We start from the raw sequence: 18,522 nt of genomic DNA, 5'->3' as shown, positions 1-18,522 counted from the left end.
TGTGTATGTGTACATGTCTATCCTCCCCCAGTCACCAGTGTGTATGTGTATATGTCTATCCTCCCCCAGTCACCAGTGTGTATGTGTATATGTCTACCCTCCCCCAGTCGCCATTGTGTATGTGTATATGTCTTTCCCCCCCAGTCACCAGTGTGTATGTGTACATCTATCCTCTCCAGTCACCAGTGTGTATGTGTGCATGTCTATCATCCCCCAGTGACCAGTGTGTATGTGTACATGTTTATCCTCCCACAGTCACCAGTGTGTATGTGTACATGTCTATCTTCCCCCAGTCACCAGTGTGTATGTGTATATGTCTATCCTCCCTCAGTCACTTGTGTGTATGTGTATATGTCTATCCTCCCCCAGTCACCAGTGTGTATGTGTATATGTCTATCCTCCCCCAGTCACCAGTGTGTATGTGTACATGTCTATCCTCCCCCAGTCACCAGTGTGTATGTGTACATGTCTATCTTCCCCCATTCACCAGTGTGTATGTGTACATGTCTATCTTCCCCCAGTCACCAGTGTGTATGTGTACATGTTTATCCTCCCCCAGTCACAAGTGCGTATGTGTATATGTCTATCCTCCCCCAGTCACCAGTGTGTATGTGTATATTTCTATCCTCCCCCAGTCACCAGTGTGTATGTGTACATGTCTAGCCTACCCCAGTCACCAGTGTGTATGTGTACATCTATCCTCTCCAGTCACCAGTGTGTATGTGTTTATGTCTATCCTCCCCCAGTCACCAGTGTGTATGTGTACATGTCTATCCTCACCAGTCACCAGTGTGTATGTGTACATCTATCCTCTCCAGTCACCAGTGTGTATGTGTACATGTCTATCCTCCCCCAGTCACCAGTGTGTATGTTTACATGTCTATCCTCCCCAGTCACCAGTGTGTATGTGTACATGTCTATCCCCCCCAGTCACCAGTGTGTATGTGTACATCTATCCTCTCCAGTCACCAGTGTGTATGTGTATATGTCTATCCTCCCCCGTCACCAGTGTGTATGTGTATATGTCTATCCTCCCCCAGTCACCAGTGTGTATGTGTACATGTCTATCCTCCCCCAGTCACCAGTGTGTATGTGTACATGTCTATCCTCCGCCAGTCACCAGTGTGTATGTGTACATGTCTATCCGCCCCCAGTCACCAGTGTGTATGTGTACATGTCTATCCTCCCCCAGTCACCAGTGTGTATGTGTACATGTCTATCCTCCCCCTGTCACCAGTGTGTATGTGTACATGTCTATCCTCCCCCAGTCACCAGTGTGTATGTGTACATGTCTATCCTCCCCCAGTCACCAGTGTGTATGTGTACATGTCTATCCTCCCCAGTCACCAGTGTGTATGTGTACATCTATCCTCCCCAGTCACCAGTGTAAATGTGTACATGTCTATCCTCCCCCAGTCACCAGTGTGTATGTGTACATCTATCCTCCCCAGTCACCAGTGTATATGTGTACATGTCTATCCTCCCCCAGTCACCAGTGTGTATGTGTACATGTCTATCCTCCCCCAGTCACCAGTGTGTATGTTTACATGTCTATCCTCCCCAGTCACCAGTGTGTATGTGTACATGTCTATCCCCCCCAGTCACCAGTGTGTATGTGTACATCTATCCTCTCCAGTCACTAGTGTGTATGTGTATATGTCTATCCTCCCCCAGTCACCAGTGTGTATGTGTATATGTCTATCCTCCCCCAGTCACCAGTGTGTATGTGTACATGTCTATCCTCCCCCAGTCACCAGTGTGTATGTGTACATGTCTATCCTCCACCAGTCACCAGTGTGTATGTGTACATGTCTATCCTCCCCCAGTCACCAGTGTGTATGTGTACATGTCTATCCTCCCCCAGTCACCAGTGTGTATGTGTACATGTCTATCCTCCCCCTGTCACCAGTGTGTATGTGTACATGTCTATCCTCCCCCAGTCACCAGTGTGTATGTGTACATGTCTATCCTCCCCCAGTCACCAGTGTGTTTGTGTACATGTCTATCCTTCCCAGTCACCAGTGTGTATGTGTACATCTATCCTCCCCAGTCACCAGTGTGTATGTGTACATGTCTATCCTCCCCCAGTCACCAGTGTGTATGTGTACATGTCTATCCTCCCCCAGTCACCAGTGTGTATGTGTACATGTCTATCCTCCCCCAGTCACCAGTGTGTATGTGTACATATCTATCCTCCACCAGTCACCAGTGTGTATGTGTACATGTCTATCCTCCCCCAGTCACCAGTGTGTATGTGTACATCTATCCTCCCCAGTCACCAGTGTATATGTGTACATGTCTATCCTCCCCCAGTCACCAGTGTGTATGTGTACATGTCTATCCTCCCCCAGTCACCAGTGTGTATGTGTACATGTCTATCCTCCCCCAGTCACCAGTGTGTATGTGTACATGTCTATCCTACCCCAGTCACCAGTGTGTACGTGTACATGTCTATCCTCCCCCAGTCACTAGTGTTTATGTGTACATCTATCCTCCCCAGTCACCAGTGTGTATGTGTATATGTCTATCCTCCCCCAGTCACCAGTGTGTATGTGTACATGTCTATCCTTCCCGGTCACCAGTGTGTATGTGTACATGTCTATCCTCCCCAGGCACCAGTGTGTATGTGTACATGTCTATCCTCCCCAATCACCAGTGTGTATGTGTATATGTCTATCATCCCCAGTCACCAGTGTGTATATGTACATGTCTATCCTCCCCCAGTCACCAGTGTGTATGTGTACATGCCTATCCTCCCCCAGTCACCAGTGTGTATGTGTACATGTCTATCCTCCCCCAGTCACCAGTGTGTATGTGTGCTTGTCTATCCTCCCCCAGTCAGCAGTGTGTATGTGTACATGTCTGTCCTCCCCAGTCACCAATGTGTATGTGTACTAGGGGTGTGCACTGGCCACTTTTCGTGTTTTGGTTTTGGTTCTGGATCTTTCTTCGTGTTTTGGATCTGGATTGGTTTTGCCAAAACCACCCTTCCGTGTTTTGGGTTCTAGGTTTTGTGTTTTGGATCTGTATTTTTTTAAAAAAAAGCATAAAAACAGCTAAAATCACAGAATTTGTGGGTTTTTTGCTCCTATGCTATTATTAACCTCAATAACCTTCATTTCCACTCATTTCCAGTCTATTCTGAACACCACACACCTCACAATATTGTATTTATTGCCAAAAAGTTGCACCGAGGTAGCTGGGTGACTATGCTAAGCGACACGAGTTGGTGGCACAAACACGTGGCCCATCTAGGAGTGACATTGCAGTGGCAGACAGGATGGCAGTTTGAAAAACTAGGCCCCAAACAGTACATACTGCAAAGAAAAAAAAGAGGTGCAAGATGGAATTGTACTTGGGCCCTCCCATCCACCCTTATGTTGTATAAATAGGACATGCACACTTTAACAAACCAATCATTTCAGCGCCAGGGTCTGCCACATGACTGTGGCTGAAATGATTGGTTCGTTTGGGCCCCCACAAAACAAGCTGGCAATTAACGTGTCCCTGCACAAACTGGCTCTACGGAGGCAAGATGTCGTCCTCATCCTCCTCATCCACCAATTCCTTGGATAAAACAGGAAAAAGGGATTTAGGTGTCCCTGGACTGCTTTACATATGGTACATATGGCAAGACAGTTGTCCGGATATGGATAGAAATATTGCCACCACACTTGGACTCTCCTTGGGGATTTGTGATATCTTCTTAGAATGCACAGTTCTTCGCTGTGCTTTCGCCAGCTTAACTCGTTTGATTTTTTTAGCGGGAGGAGGGCTTCCATCGTCATGTGAAGCTGAACCACTAGTCATGAACATAGGGAAATACCTTAGCCGTTCCTTGCCACTCCGTGTCGTAAATGGCATATTGGCAAGTCTACGTTTCTCTTCAGATTATTTAAATGTTTTTTTTAAGGTCATTTTCCTGAATTTTGTCATTTGGGATTGTATGTGCCCTCTACTATGACATTGGGCATCGGCCTTGGCAGACGAAGTTGATGGCATGTTATCGTCTATGTCATGACTAGTGGCAGCAGCTTCAGCACTAGGAGGAAGTGGTTCTTGATCTTTCCCTATTTTATTTTTATCGGAGAAAGTTTGGTCCTCCATTTATGTTATATTGATATATACGTGCGGCTAAGGCGCACACAAACACAGAAAATAATTTTTTATTTTTGTTGGAGACTAGTGCACTTTGTGGGTTACACCACCCTTTAAGAAATGAGCCAGCCGGCTCTTTACTTATGGGACACAGGCACACACTTGGCGCTGCTCCTTTGTTGATGCACGTGCAGCCACAGTGCACACAATTCACAAACACAGAAAATATATATTATTTTTTTTGGAGTGTACTTTGGGGGCTACAGCACCCTTTAACGGACAAGCCAGCTGGCCCTTTACTAATGGGACACAGGCGCACGCTTGGCGCTGCTCCTTTGTTGATGCACGTGCAGCCACAGTGCACACAATTCACAAACACAGAAAATATTTTTTTATTTTGTTTGGAGTGTACTTTGGGGGTTACAGCACCCTTTAACGGACAAGCAAGCTGGCCCTTGACTTATGGGACACAGGCGCACGCTTGGCGCTGCTCCTTTGTTGATGCACGTGCAGCCACAGTGCACACAATTCACAAACACAGAAAATATTTTTTTATTTTGTTTGGAGTGTACTTTGGTGGTTACAGCACCCTTTAACGGACAAGCAAGCCGGCCCTTTACTTATGGGACACAGGCGCATGCTTGGCGCTGCTCCTTTGTTGATGCACGTGCAGCCACAGTGCACACAATTCACAAACACAGAAAATATTTTTTTATTTTGTTTGGAGTGTACTTTGGGGGTTACAGCACCCTTTAACGGACAAGCCAGCCGGCCCTTTACTAATGGGACACAGGCGCACGCTTGGCGCTGCTCCTTTGTTGATGCACATGCAGCCACAGTGCACACAATTCAGAAACACAGAAAATATATATTTTTTTTGTTTGGAGTTTACTTTGCAGGTTACAGCACCCTTTAACGGACAAGCCAGCCGGCCCTTTACTAATGGGACATAGGCGCACGCTTGGCGCTGCTCCTTTGTTGATGTACGTGCAGCCACAGTGCACACAATTCACAAACACAGAAAATATTTTTTTATTTTGTTTGGAGTGTACTTTGGGGGTTACAGCACCCTTTAACGGACAAGCCAGCTGGCCCTTTACTAATGGGACACAGGCGCACGCTTGGCGCTGCTCCTTTGTTGATGCACATGCAGCCACAGTGCACACAATTCACAAACACAGAAAATATTTATTTTTTTTGTTTGGAGTGTACTTTGGGGGTTACAGAACCCTTTAACGGACAAGCCAGCTGGCCCTTTACTAATGGGACACAGGCGCACGCTTGGCGCTGCTCCTTTGTTGATGCACGTGCAGCCACAGTGCACACAATTCACACAGAAAAAATATTTATTTTTTTTGCACTTGGGGGGAGCACCCCTGATGGACAGAGCACCCCCTGGACAACACTACAGCACCCCTTTAGGACTGGGACACTGCACAGGACTTTGGAGTGGACACAGCCCCTATGGACAACTGACTGCACAACTCAGTCCAGCCAGCCCCTATGGACTTTGGAGGAGTGGACACAGCCCCTATGGACAACAGCAGCACAGCACAGCACAGCACAACACTAAACTGCACTACACTACACTACACAGCCCAGCCAGCCCTAACTCCCACCTTCCCTCTTCACAGTCCACAGCCGAGTGAGAAAATGGCGCCGACGCGGGTACCTTATATAGGATCCAAAACCCGCAAGACCCGGAAGGTGGGATGATGACATTTTGCCTCGATTTCAGATCCGAGTCAGGCGGGAAAAGTCGAGCCTGACTCGGATCGGCCTCGGATCGGGGGGCTCGGGGGGTTCGGATTTCAGAAATCCGAACCCGCTCACCCCTAATGTGTACATGTCTATCCTCCCCCAGTCACCAGTGTGTATGTGTACATGTCTATCCTCCCCAGTCACCAGTATGAAAGTGTACTAGGGGTGTGCACCGGCCACTTTTCGTGTTTTGGATCTGGATCTTTCATCGTGTATTGGATCTGGATTGGTTTTACCAAAACCACCCTTCCGTGTTTTGGGTTCTGGGTTTTGTGTGTTGGATCTGTATTTTTTTGATAAAAAGCATAAAAACAGCTAAAATCACAGAATTTGTGGGTTTTTTGCTCCTATGCTATTATTAACCTCAATAACCTTCATTTCCACTCATTTCCAGTCTATTCTGAACACCACACATCTCACAATATTGTATTTATTGCCAAAAGGTTGCACCGAGGTAGCTGGGTGACTATGCTAAGCGACACGAGTGGGCGGCACAAACACGTGGCCCATCTAGGAGTGACATTGCAGTGGCAGACAGGATGGCAGTTTGAAAAACTAGGCCCCAAACAGTACATACTGCAAAGAAAAAAAAGAGGTGCAAGATGGAATTGTCCTTGGGCCCTCCCATCCACCCTTATGTTGTATAAATAGGACATGCACACTTTAACAAACCAATCATTTCAGCGCCCGCTGAAATTATTGGTTCGTTTGGGCCCCCACAAAACAAGCTGGCAATTAATGTGTCCCTGCACAAACTGGCTCTACGGAGGTAAGATGTCGTCCTCATCCTCCTCATCCACCTATTCCTCACCCTCTTCAGTGTTGTGTACATCCTCATCCTCACAGAGTATTAATTCGTCCCCGCTGGAATCCACCACCACAGGTCCCTCTGTACGTTCTGGAGGCTGGTCTCCCTGGAAGAGTTGATAATTCATTTTTATGAACATCATCTTCTCCACATTTTGTGGAAGCAACCTCCTACGCCTTTCGCTGACACTAAAACACTATTTCGGAGTACACACTGGAGGGGGGGCAACTCAGGTAAAATAGAGCCAGTTTGTACAGGGGCCTCCAAATTGCCTCTTTTTCCTGCCAGTACAGGTACGGACTGTCTAACATCCCTACTTGGATGCTGTCACCAATGTAATCCTCCACCATTCTGTCAATGGTGACAGTATCATATGCAGTGACAGTAGACATGTCAGAAATTGTTGCCAGGTCCTTCAGTCCGGACTAAATGTCCAAACTTGGACCTGCCTGCCCTGCATCACCGCCAGCGGGTTGCTTAGGATCCCTAAGTTGTTTCCAGGCAGCCCCAGTTGCGGGAGAAAATGAAGAAGGAGCTGTTTACGTGTAACTTTCCGCTTCAGCTGACAGTGTTTTCACCAGCAGTTCTTTGCACCTCTGCAGGCTTGTGTCGGCCGGAAAGAGAGACACCACATAGGCTTGTAGTGTCTGAACTGACTTCACGTGTGGCAAGTTCGAAGGGCTGGAGAACCTTGCACAACACGGAAATCATTCTCCACTGCGCTTGAGACAGGTGCATACCCCCTCTTTTGCCTATGTCATAGGTGGATGTATAGGCTTGAATGGCCTTTTGCTGCTCCTCCATACTCTGAAGCATATAGAGGGTTGAGTTCCACCGCGGCACAACCTCTTGCTTCAGGTGATGGCGGGGCAGGTTCAAGAGTGTTTGCTGGCGCTCCAGTCTTCGGCACGCAGTCGCTGAATGGTGAAAGTGGGCAGAAATTTTTTGGACCACCCAAAGCGTCTCCTGCATGCCCCTGTCACTTTTCAGAAAATTATGCACCACCAAATTTATTGTGTGAGCAAAACATGGGACATGCTGGAATTTGCCCAGATGTAATGCCCGCACAATATTGGTGGCATTGTCAGATATCACAAATCCCCAGGAGAGTCTAAGTGGGGTAAGCCACTGGGTGATGATTTCCCTTAGTTTCTCTAAGAGGTTGTCAGCAGTGTGCCTCTTACTGAAACCGGTGATACACAGCGTAGCCTGCCTTGGAATGAGCTGGCATTTCTGAGATGCTGCTACTGGTGACGCTGCTGTTGTTGCTGCGTAAGGTGATACATTTTGCCAATATTGCCAGACCAAAGAGGTGGAATGTTTGGTCTTCTGCCCAGGCATGACCGTGTTGGGCTTTTTCAACACACAGACAACAACTGTCTCCCCCGGAGCCTGATTTAAACAAACCACATCACCATCAGAATCCTCCTCGTCAACTTCCTCCTCAGCGCCAGCTACACCAGTATCCTCATCCTGTTGTACTTCAACAGTGACATCTTCAATTTGAATATCAGCAAGTGGACTGTGGGTGCTCCTTCCAGCACTTGCAGAGGGCGTGCAAATGGTGGAAAGAGCCACCTCTTCCAGTCCAGTGTTGGGAAGGTCAAGCATCGCAACCGTCGCCACACTTGGACTCTCCTTGGGGGTTTGTGATATCTTCTTAGAATGCACAGTTCTTCGCTGTGCTTTTGCCAGCTTAACTCGTTTGATTTTTGTAGCAGCAGGAGGGCTTCCATCGTCATGTGAAGCTGAACCACTAGTCATGAACATAGGGGAAGACCTTAGCCGTTCCTTGCCACTCCCTGTCCTAAATGGCATATTGGCTAGTTTACGTTTCTCCTCAGATGATTTAAATGTTTTTTTTTAAGGTCATTTTCCTGAACTTTGTCATTTGGGATTTTATATGCCCTCTACTATGACATTGGGCATCGGCCTTGGCAGACGACGTTGATGGCATGTTATCGTATGTCATGACTAGTGGCAGCAGCTTCAGCACTAGGAGGAAGTGGTTCTTGATCTTTCCCTATTTTATTTTTATCGGAGAATGTTTGGTCCTCCATTTATGTTATATTGATATATCCGTCTGGCTAAGGCGCACACAAACACAGAAAATAATTTTTTATTTTTGTTGGAGTGCACTTTGGGGGTTACACCACCCTTTAAGAGGTGAGCCAGCCGGCTCTTTACTTATGGAACACAGGTGAACGCTTGGGTCTGCTCCTTTGTTGATGCACGTGCAGCTACAGTGCACACAATTCACAAACACAGAAAAAAAGAAAAATTGTTTATTTTTTGTGGCGCGCACTTTGGGGGTTACACCACCCTTTAACAAACAGAAGCACGCTTGGCGCTGCTCCTTTGTGGATACATGTGCGGCTACAGCCCACACAGAAAATAATTTTTTATTTTTGTTGGAGTGCACTTAAGGGGTTACACCACCCTTTAAGACATGAACCAGCTGGCCCTTTACTTATGGGACACAGGCGCATGCTTGGCGCTGCTCCTTTGTTGATGCACGTGCAGCCACAGTGCACACAATTCACAAACACAGAAAAAAAGAATAGTTTGTTTTTTGTGGAGTGCACTTTGGGGGTTATACCACCCTTTAACAGATGAGCCAGCCGGCCCTTGATTAATGACAGGCGCACGCTGATGCACGTGCGGCTACTGCGCACTCAGGCCCTGATTCAGAGCCGGACGCTCTGACAGAGCGCTCGCTCTGAATCAGGGCCGTCCCTCTGAATTTAAGAGCGGCCTCCTGGCAGCTCGCATAGCTGTGGGTGACCACCCACAGCTATAGCGAGCGGCCAAAATGATGGTCACGATGGTCAAGACCATCGCGACCATCGGGCTTGCGACGGGACCCTTGCGGTAGGGTCTCGTTGCCGCAAGCCCTGGAGTGCTTTTGGCTCTATCAGAGCCAAAAGCACTCCCACTGACATCACTGGTGATGTCAGTGGGGCCGGCCCCAGACGGTAGGCGTTCCCATGGGAACGCCTCCATCTGGGCAGCCACGTCCCCGGCACGCCCACCAAAGGGGGCGTGCTGTCACTCACCATCGACAGCACGCCCCCTTTGGTACGAGACCCATAACGACGGGTCGGCTGTCGTTATTCGGGTCTCGCGCATGCGCACGACGGAGCCGCCTCCGTCGTGGGCATGCGCACTTGGCCAACATCAACCCACTTGTGAGCGTTCGCGAGCAGGTCTGAATTAAGCCCTCAATTCACAAAGACAGAAAATATTTTATTAGATTTTTTTGGCGAGCACTATGGGTTACACCATCCTTTAACAGACGAGCCAGCCGGCCCTTGATTTATGACAGGCGCACACTAATGCACGTGCGGCTACTGCGCACTCAATTCACAAAGACAGAAAATATTTTATTATATTTTTTTGGCGTGCACTATGGGTTACACCACCCTTTAACAGACGAGCCAGCCAGCCCTTGATTTATGACAGGCGCACATTTGGGGGGAGCACCCCTGATGGACAGGTCACCCCCTGAACAACACTGCTGCACCCCTTTAGGACTGCAGCCTTTATGGGACACTGCACAACACAGCCCAGCCAGCCCCTATAGACTTTGGAGTGGACACAGCCCCTATGGACAACTGACTGCACAACAGAGCCCAGCCAGCCCCTATGGACAACAAACTGCACAACACAGCTCAGCCAGCCCCTATGGACTTTGGAGGAGTGGACACAGCCCCTATGGACAACAGCAGCACAGCACAACACTGCACTGCACTACACTACACTACACTACACAGTCCAGCCAGCCCTAACTACCTCCCTCCCTCTTCACTGTCCACAGCTGAGTGAGAAAATGGCGCCGACGCGGGTATCTTTTATAGAATCCAAAACCCGTAAGATCCGACAGCGGGATGATGACGTTTTGCCTCGATTTCAGATCCGAGTCAGGCGGGAAAACTCAAGCCTGACTCGGATCGGCCTCGGATCGGGGGGGCTCGGGGGGGGTTCGGATTTCAGAAATCCGAACCCGCTCACCCCTAGTATATTCAGAGTGTTTCTCTATGATCGGGATGGAAGTGGTCTGAGGGAGGATTCGCCTAAGGCAGTAGAAAGACATGCGTCTGTGACCATCGATTAACAATAAGAAGAATCCTCAGATGAATGAAGATATGAAGGACATAGGCCCTGATTCAGAGCCGTTCGTTAGCAGCAGTACGCTCGTTGCGTTCCGATGTTGAGTAACCGCGCATGCGTCGGTGTTACACTGCGCATGTGCGTACGGCAGATTGCGAGTTTTTTTTGTCTCGTTCGTCAAATAGCGTACAGGAAGTGACATGTCAAATGTGATTGACAGAACAGGCCGTTTTTGGGCGTTGACTGGGGTGGAGATGGAAAAAACGCAGGCGTGGCGAGGCGTTTTTTGGGCGTACATACATTAACAAATGCGAACGTCAAATGTGTTCGTACCAACTCATACGTCACTGGATGATCCTCTTTCCCTTCAAAATGCTCGCACAGCTTAGGGGCTGGATAACTCGACCACAGTGGCGATGGCCTTCTCCTCCGTCCCGGCACTCCACGATGTTGCATCGATTAATCACGGCTTGTCAGAAACTCAATTAGTGTTGGATTGAAAACCGGCTTGGTATGTGTTTGGAAAGCAGTTTTTTTGGATAGCACAAAACCGAACGCAGGTGGAAATCATAGCTGCTAATGTCTGGATTGCACAATCAATTAGCGTACATTTGTGGGGGTGTATTTTGGCCGCAATGTGTTCGTTTTTGGACTATTGTAACAATAATGTCATCATGTTTAGGTTTGGTCCCTCATTTTGTGTTTGCAAGGTGATTTTTCCTCCTTAGGTAATGTTTTAAACGTTCCTTAACGAGCACTTTTTTTTCAATGTGTAATTTTTTATTTTGAACGTTGTTGGCTTGTGGGCCCGGATTAAATGTAACCCATTTTTTCAATAATGTCAGAATACAAAGTCGTACATTTGTTGTAAATTTATTGGTATCCACCCCAAAAAAAATACACATATTGAACTCCAACATTTTTGGCAGTGTTCCACAATATTTATTAATTGTGCAAACAATAATTTTTGGGTAAACGTAAATGCAAAAATTAAAAACAATTCACAAGAAAGGAGAGGGAAGTTTTGGCCAGAAAGGAATATGAGGCAAGCACAGAAGGAGTGTGGGAAAAGTAGCCAATGGTGTCACCGTTTTTTCACCCGTTTGGCTGGGGGAGGGAGGGCGCCAGACCGGGTCCGGGATGTCATCGGGCTGGCCTGTCCAGAGGCAGATGTTGTGGCCTCTGGACTAGGCACAGGGCTAGGCACATTTGGAGGATTGGCTGATGTTGTGCCAGAGGTGGAGTATCCTGATGTTCCGGCAGGAAGGGAGGTCGGCTCCACCATGTGCTGGCGAACGAGCTGCTCCAGGGCAGTGGCGATGCGGATATTGGCCCTGGTATTTTCCGCCAGGGCCTGACCAATGGTCACGTTGGCCGCAGCATTTTGCTCCAGGGCCTCAGCCACCCGTACCAGACTGGCGTCCATCCTCTGCAGAATCTCCGTATGGAAATCCGATTTAAAATTGAGTTCTGTGAGGAGGGACACTGCCTGCGAGGGGGATTGCCCTGGACTGGCTTCTGCAGGGTCCTCAGCCGGATGTACTGGTTCCTCCCCTGCAGAGCCAGCAGAAATTCTGCGGCCAAGGCTCCCCTCTGGAGCAGACTCATCCGCCTGTGTCTCTGTTGGAAAAATGAGAAAAGACTCACATTAGAATCTACATATTGGCACAATAACATTTCAGAGTTGGTGACATCACAACATTTACCTGGGACAACATGAGGAGCCGCAAAGTCTGGCATGTCCGTATCCATGTTGGACACGCCAAACACCTCCACAGGCTGCACACACCCCTGTGCCAGCTCTTCTAAATCAGTCAACTCCAATGACACAGGGGTGGGACCCCCACCTGTCCCCCTTGCATGCCTAGCTCTGTCCGCCAGTTTTTGCTTCAGGCGATATTTGAAGTCGGCCCATCTGTGGGATGAAATTGGAACCATTATTTTTTTTTTATTTGGTTTTTGGTTTTAGGGTGGTCAAGTGTTTACTTACCGCCGTTTGACATCCCGGGCTAGACGGACATAATCACCCACCCTATTGACATCCACGGCTACCTCTTCCCACATTCTCCACTTCTGGCTTGCACTCATATTCCTGTCTGCCTGTGGCAGGATGTCCACACACTTCTGAATCAAAACCTCCATCTCCTTTCTTGTGAATTGTGGCTGCCTTTTCTTTTTGGCAGCTTTGCCCGGAATACTGGGCCCAGCAGCCTCTTCCATGTCATCCTCCTCACCTATTTGTGTAAATTTGCAGAATTCTCAACTTCACAACTTGCACAATATTATGTTTCTAATTAATCATTGAGTCAAAATGCATGAAATACTTACCGCCTGACTGTTGTCCATTGTTTCCCTGGTCTGTAGCCATGTGTGATGTTCAAACTAGAAATACACCAGAATTGTGTTTTTGTCTCGTGACGTATTTATACATGCGTCCTTATTTTGCGGCCGCATCATTGATTGTGCGTTCCTCTGATCCTTCCTTAATTTGTGCGGGAAACGAAACACTATTTATGGCTTGGGGCGTCTCGACTCGAGGTGGCGTTTATTGAATGTTGGAGGTTACGTTGGTTGGATGAATGTTGGAGGTTACGTTGGTTGGAGTTGATTGTTGGCTGGTGTCGGAGATTGCGTTTTTTGTGGTTTTATTTTGTTTTTTTGTTTTTATTTGTTTTCCGTTCCTTTTTTTTCCATTTTGAATTTTTTGGTCGTTTCCAGTTTTGGTAAGTTTGGGGAAGTCTAACTTTGGGTCAATTTGTCTCTCATTCTGGTGTCGATTTTTCAAATAAGTTTTTCCCGTCATTTCATCTCTCTTAGGTTTTATTTTGGCTCTGCCCCAAAGACATTTTGGTCCGGTTTCTTATATATTATCTCTTGGTAAGTTCATTTGTTAAACTGTTTAGGAAATGTTCTTGTTTGTCTGTACGCAACTTTGGTTGGCCTTCCACATGTAACGTTGTTTTTAGCAAATTCGAACTCTGTGGTTTTTTTTACATTATTTATGCGGCGTTATTGTGCCATGTATTTGCGAACTAATTAGCGCATTTTTACTACTTCCTATTGTGCGTGTATTTGCGAACTAATTAGCGCATTTTTACTACTTCCTATTGTGCGTGTATTTGCGAACTAATTAGCGCATTTTTACTACTTCCTATTGTGCCTTGTATTTGCGAACTAATTAGCGCATTTTTACTACTTCCTATTGTGCCTTGTATTTGCGAACTAATTAGCGCATTTTTACTACTTCCTATTGTGCCTTGTATTTGCGAACTAATTAGCGCATTTTTACTACTTCCTATTGTGCCTTGTATTTGCGAACTAATTAGCGCATTTTTACTACTTCCTATTGTGCCTTGTATTTGCAAACTAATTAGCGCATTTTTACTACTTCCTATTGTGCCTTGTATTTGCGAAATAATTAGCGCTTTGTGAAATGTGTATTCATCCCTTAAAAATGTTTTTTATTTTCGGGAGCATTGGTTGCTTACATTTGGCCTCAATTTGACGTAGTGTGCCCAACGTCATTTTGCTCTTTGCCCAAATGTGTGTGTGTCCCCTTTTATGTTTTGTCTTGCATAAATTTGTGATAATGACATGGCCAGCATAAAATGATGTATATTTTTGATGTGATTATTTGCAGTTACAACATATCATGACAATACCCCGGCATGTAAGCATCAATGGATGGTATTTTCAAGCAAAGTTACATGTATTTTTAATGGGTGGGGTAAAAAGGCTGACATTCCAATGTTGTCATTTCAGGTTGATATGGGTCGGATTGTTCTGGCCCTGCTCCTGGAAGCCGACCAACCTCAATCTCGTCCCAGGCGTAGGCATCGTAGGCGTGCAAGGCCCCAGATATTTCGAACACGTGTCACCCTTTTTGGAATGCCAGATGATGAGGTTTTAAGATGATACCGTCTTCCTCCAAAAATCATCATAGACACTCTCTCATTAATAGAGAGTGATCTTGAGCGGCAAATTGACAGTCCTACAGCAATTCCACCACTTACGCAATTTATGGCGGTGTTACATTTCTGTGCCTCAGGATCGTTCCAAACAATGGTGGGAATAGTGGCGGGCATCTCACAATCCTCCTTTTCCCGGATCCTGAGGGCAGTGATGGAGGCACTTTTCAAGCACCTCCATCATTTTATTCAAATGCCTTTGGATATGGGTGCCCTTAGTGTGGCCAAGGCCAATTTTTACCAAATAGCTGGCTTCCCACACATCATAGGGGTTGTGGATGGTACTCACATACCACTTCAGCCTCCAGCACGGCTGGAGGCAATATTTAGAAACCGGAAACACTATCACTCCCTCAATGTAATGGTGGTATGTGATGCCTCCCTCCAGATCCTGTCCCTGAATGCAAAATTACCAGGAAGTGCACATGACTCCTTCGTCATCCGGCAATCAGGGATATGGCACAAATTAACCAACCTACAAGCTGGTGATGCGTGGCTTCTGGGTAAGTGGAGACCTTTAGTACATAACAATGTTAAGCTTCATACAGAGTGAGCCTGATGTTGACTATTCTTTTTCACAGGAGACAGTGGCTACCCTTGCACGCCCTGGCTGCTCACTCCTTATTTGGCTCCCACACCAGGGCCACAAAGTGAGTATAATTCCGCACTTACAGCCACCAGGCAAGTGGTGGAGCGCTGTATCGGCCTTTTAAAAGGCCGATTCAGATGCCTCCACCACTCTGGTGGCGAGCTCATGTATTTGCCGGATATGGTTTCGAAAATTGTGGTCCTGTGTGGGATATTTCACAACATCGCCATAAGGAGTGGTGTCCCAATGCAGCCAGAGGATGCCTTACCTGAGGATGGCCCCCCCGAGGTTGGTCGGAGGTCAGTATGTGGGGGGGCCATACGCGATGATGTGGTGGCCAGATTTTTTAGGTAATTATTTGAAAAAAAACAGTGTTGATACCTAATGTGGTTGGGTTTGTTTGAGAACATCTAATTTTTGGCTAATTTTTTTCTCCATCTTCTGTTTTTTTACATAATCTTTGGCACTCCAACGATGACTACTTCCTGCTACCCTTACAAAACCTGTATGTGGACATTTTGGGGATATATTCTGGAACCCTTATTGCAACGCCATATATGTGGAATCATGTTGGCATGGTCCTTCGTCAACCAGTTCTTGATTTTTTTTTGTGATGTGTTTTTTTTGGTATGTGTTGTATTTGAGATTATCACTGTGTGTTTTGTTTGTGAGTGACCACTTTGATTTTTCAGTTATGTTGATAATAAATGTTTTGAGAGTGAAATGTTGTCCCTTTTTTGGAACGTTACCACCAAGTGTGACCAGGTTCACACACGTTACATTTGACTAAGGGGTAATCCAGTACTGACGCCATTTGAGCAAAAATGTTTTCTTTATTCAGGGTCCAAACCAACACCAAAAGGAAGCCTGTACAATCCTTTTGCTTCGTAATATTGCCCTAAGCTGCTTGCACACCAACTAGGAACCTGTAAAATGTAGAAATATCTAATTATGACTACACCAAAAAAGGGAAATCAGATTGGTACTGTTAGGTGTTTCTTGTGGCTGTTTGACATAAAAATACAACACACACTCTTATTGTCAAAAATTTGATATCCTTGCAGGAACACTCTACTTATGTCAGGGTAAACAATATGTGGTTTTGAAAAAACGAATGAGCCAGAACGTAACTTCAAACAAAACAATTTATTTACAGAATGGGCCAAAAATAAAAAACTACTCCCTAAGGAGGACCGACATACGGTCAAGGACCACCAGCACCCCAATGATATTGGTTTGCATCTGGGCCACACAGGCGGATAAATTGGCCCGAAGCCTCTGTTCCTCTGTGGGTGAGAAAAGTGTGGGGATTAATACAACAATAGTGAAACCACATTAAAAAAAAAAAAAAAACCAAACTCCACAAAAAACAATTAAAAAAAACTGCATTAAAACTCATCAAACTAAAATGGTGTAGGGCAAAAATACAAGGCCTATATCCAAATTCCGACAGGTGTGCTATGTGTATGTTGAAAACAGCAGTAACAGGTTACGGCAATCGCCCAAAACCACAAAATTTGGGAAAATAAACCACCAAAAAACAAACAAACCATAATTACATACAAACAGTTTGTGACGATAAAAAAACGCAAAAAAAACCATACTGGAAGACCCAACGCCAGCTACAGAAGGCCCTCCATCGTCCTCCTCGGAGGTGGGTCCATTCCCCAAAGATCGGGGCGGGGTAATGACCGACTCCGGGGAGGGGGTCATTCTAAGAGGGGTGGCTGGAGGAGAGGGGGAATTGGGACGGAGGGGAAGGAGGCCAGAAAAATCTGGCTGAGGGTGTAGGAAGGCTGGGGAGGAGTGGGGAATAGGGGAAGGAGTGGAGTTGGAGTGTTGGCTGGGGGTTGGGGAGAGTGGCCGTGATCGTCGTCTGGCCGGAAGCTGACGGCGTAGTCTTCGCTGGGCCCCTAAAAGATGGGAAACAAATTGTGGTTAGTTCCCACACAAATCCGCGCCCAAAAACAATTTCAAATGCACCCACAAAAACAAAAAAAAAAATGATATGAGGAGAATGAATAAATATGAAATACAGGGAAAACATGGCCATGCAGATATGAGGAGAATGAATAAATATGAAATACAGGGAAAACAGGGCCATGCAGATATGAGGAGAATGAATAAATATGAAATACAGGGAAAACAGGGCCATGCAGATATGAGGAGAATGAATAAATATGAAATACAGGGAAAACAGGGCCATGCAGATATGAGGAGAATGAATAAATATGAAATACAGGGAAAACAGGGCCATGCAGATATGAGGAGAATGAATAAATATGAAATACAGGGAAAACAGGGCCATGCAGATATGAGGAGAATGAATAAATATGAAATACAGGGAAAACAGGGCCATGCAGATATGAGGAGAATGAATAAATATGAAATACAGGGAAAACAGGGCCATGCAGATATGAGGAGAATGAATAAATATGAAGTACAGGGAAAACAGGGCCATGCAGATATGAGGAGAATGAATAAATATGAAGTACAGGGAAAACAGGGCCATGCAGTTAGGGCCACAAAGACAAACCTGAAAACCACAATCCATTAAACTTACTTTCAGCGATCTGCATGCAAAAGCATGCCAGCAAGGGGGGCGTCCGCTGTTGCAGGTCCGACCACCTGCGCTCCAGCTGCCCGATATGGCGGCGTGAGCCGAAGGAGCGCAGGCGGGCCCGAACCTCCGCATATGCGGATCGCTTCTCACGGTTGGTGATGGGTGGAGGCTGGCTGGTGATCCGCCTATCCATCACCTCCGTAAGCACCAGCAGCTCGCGCCTGGTGAATGCGGAGGCTCTCATGATGGCAATGGAGTTTTTCCTAAAAATCATTTTTGATAAAGTGCTCCCAAATTTTATGATTGGCTAATGTATTTAGGAAATTAACAGGAGCAATTCTATTGGTTAGTGTATGAGTCATGTGTTCGACAGGGCCAGAAATCTGTGGAGACTTATGATAGGCTTGATGCAGTGACATGCGTAAGCAAATTTACATAAAGAAATTAACTCCAGGAAATATGCGGGTATAAAAACAAATAGAACAATTATTTAATAGGGGCTAACATGTATTTTGACAATTAAAAGCGAATGTTTAAGCCGTACGTATTCTGCGGGTAAACACAAACACGGACATAAATAAAGTTTATAGCATTGTGTAAAAAAAAACAAAAAACAATTAAGCTA

The sequence above is a fragment of the Taudactylus pleione genome, unplaced genomic scaffold (assembly GCF_031769625.1).
Source record: "Taudactylus pleione unplaced genomic scaffold, aTauple2 ptg000212l, whole genome shotgun sequence".
Lineage (NCBI taxonomy): Eukaryota > Metazoa > Chordata > Amphibia > Anura > Myobatrachidae > Taudactylus > Taudactylus pleione.
This window is presented reverse-complemented; position numbering follows the sequence as displayed.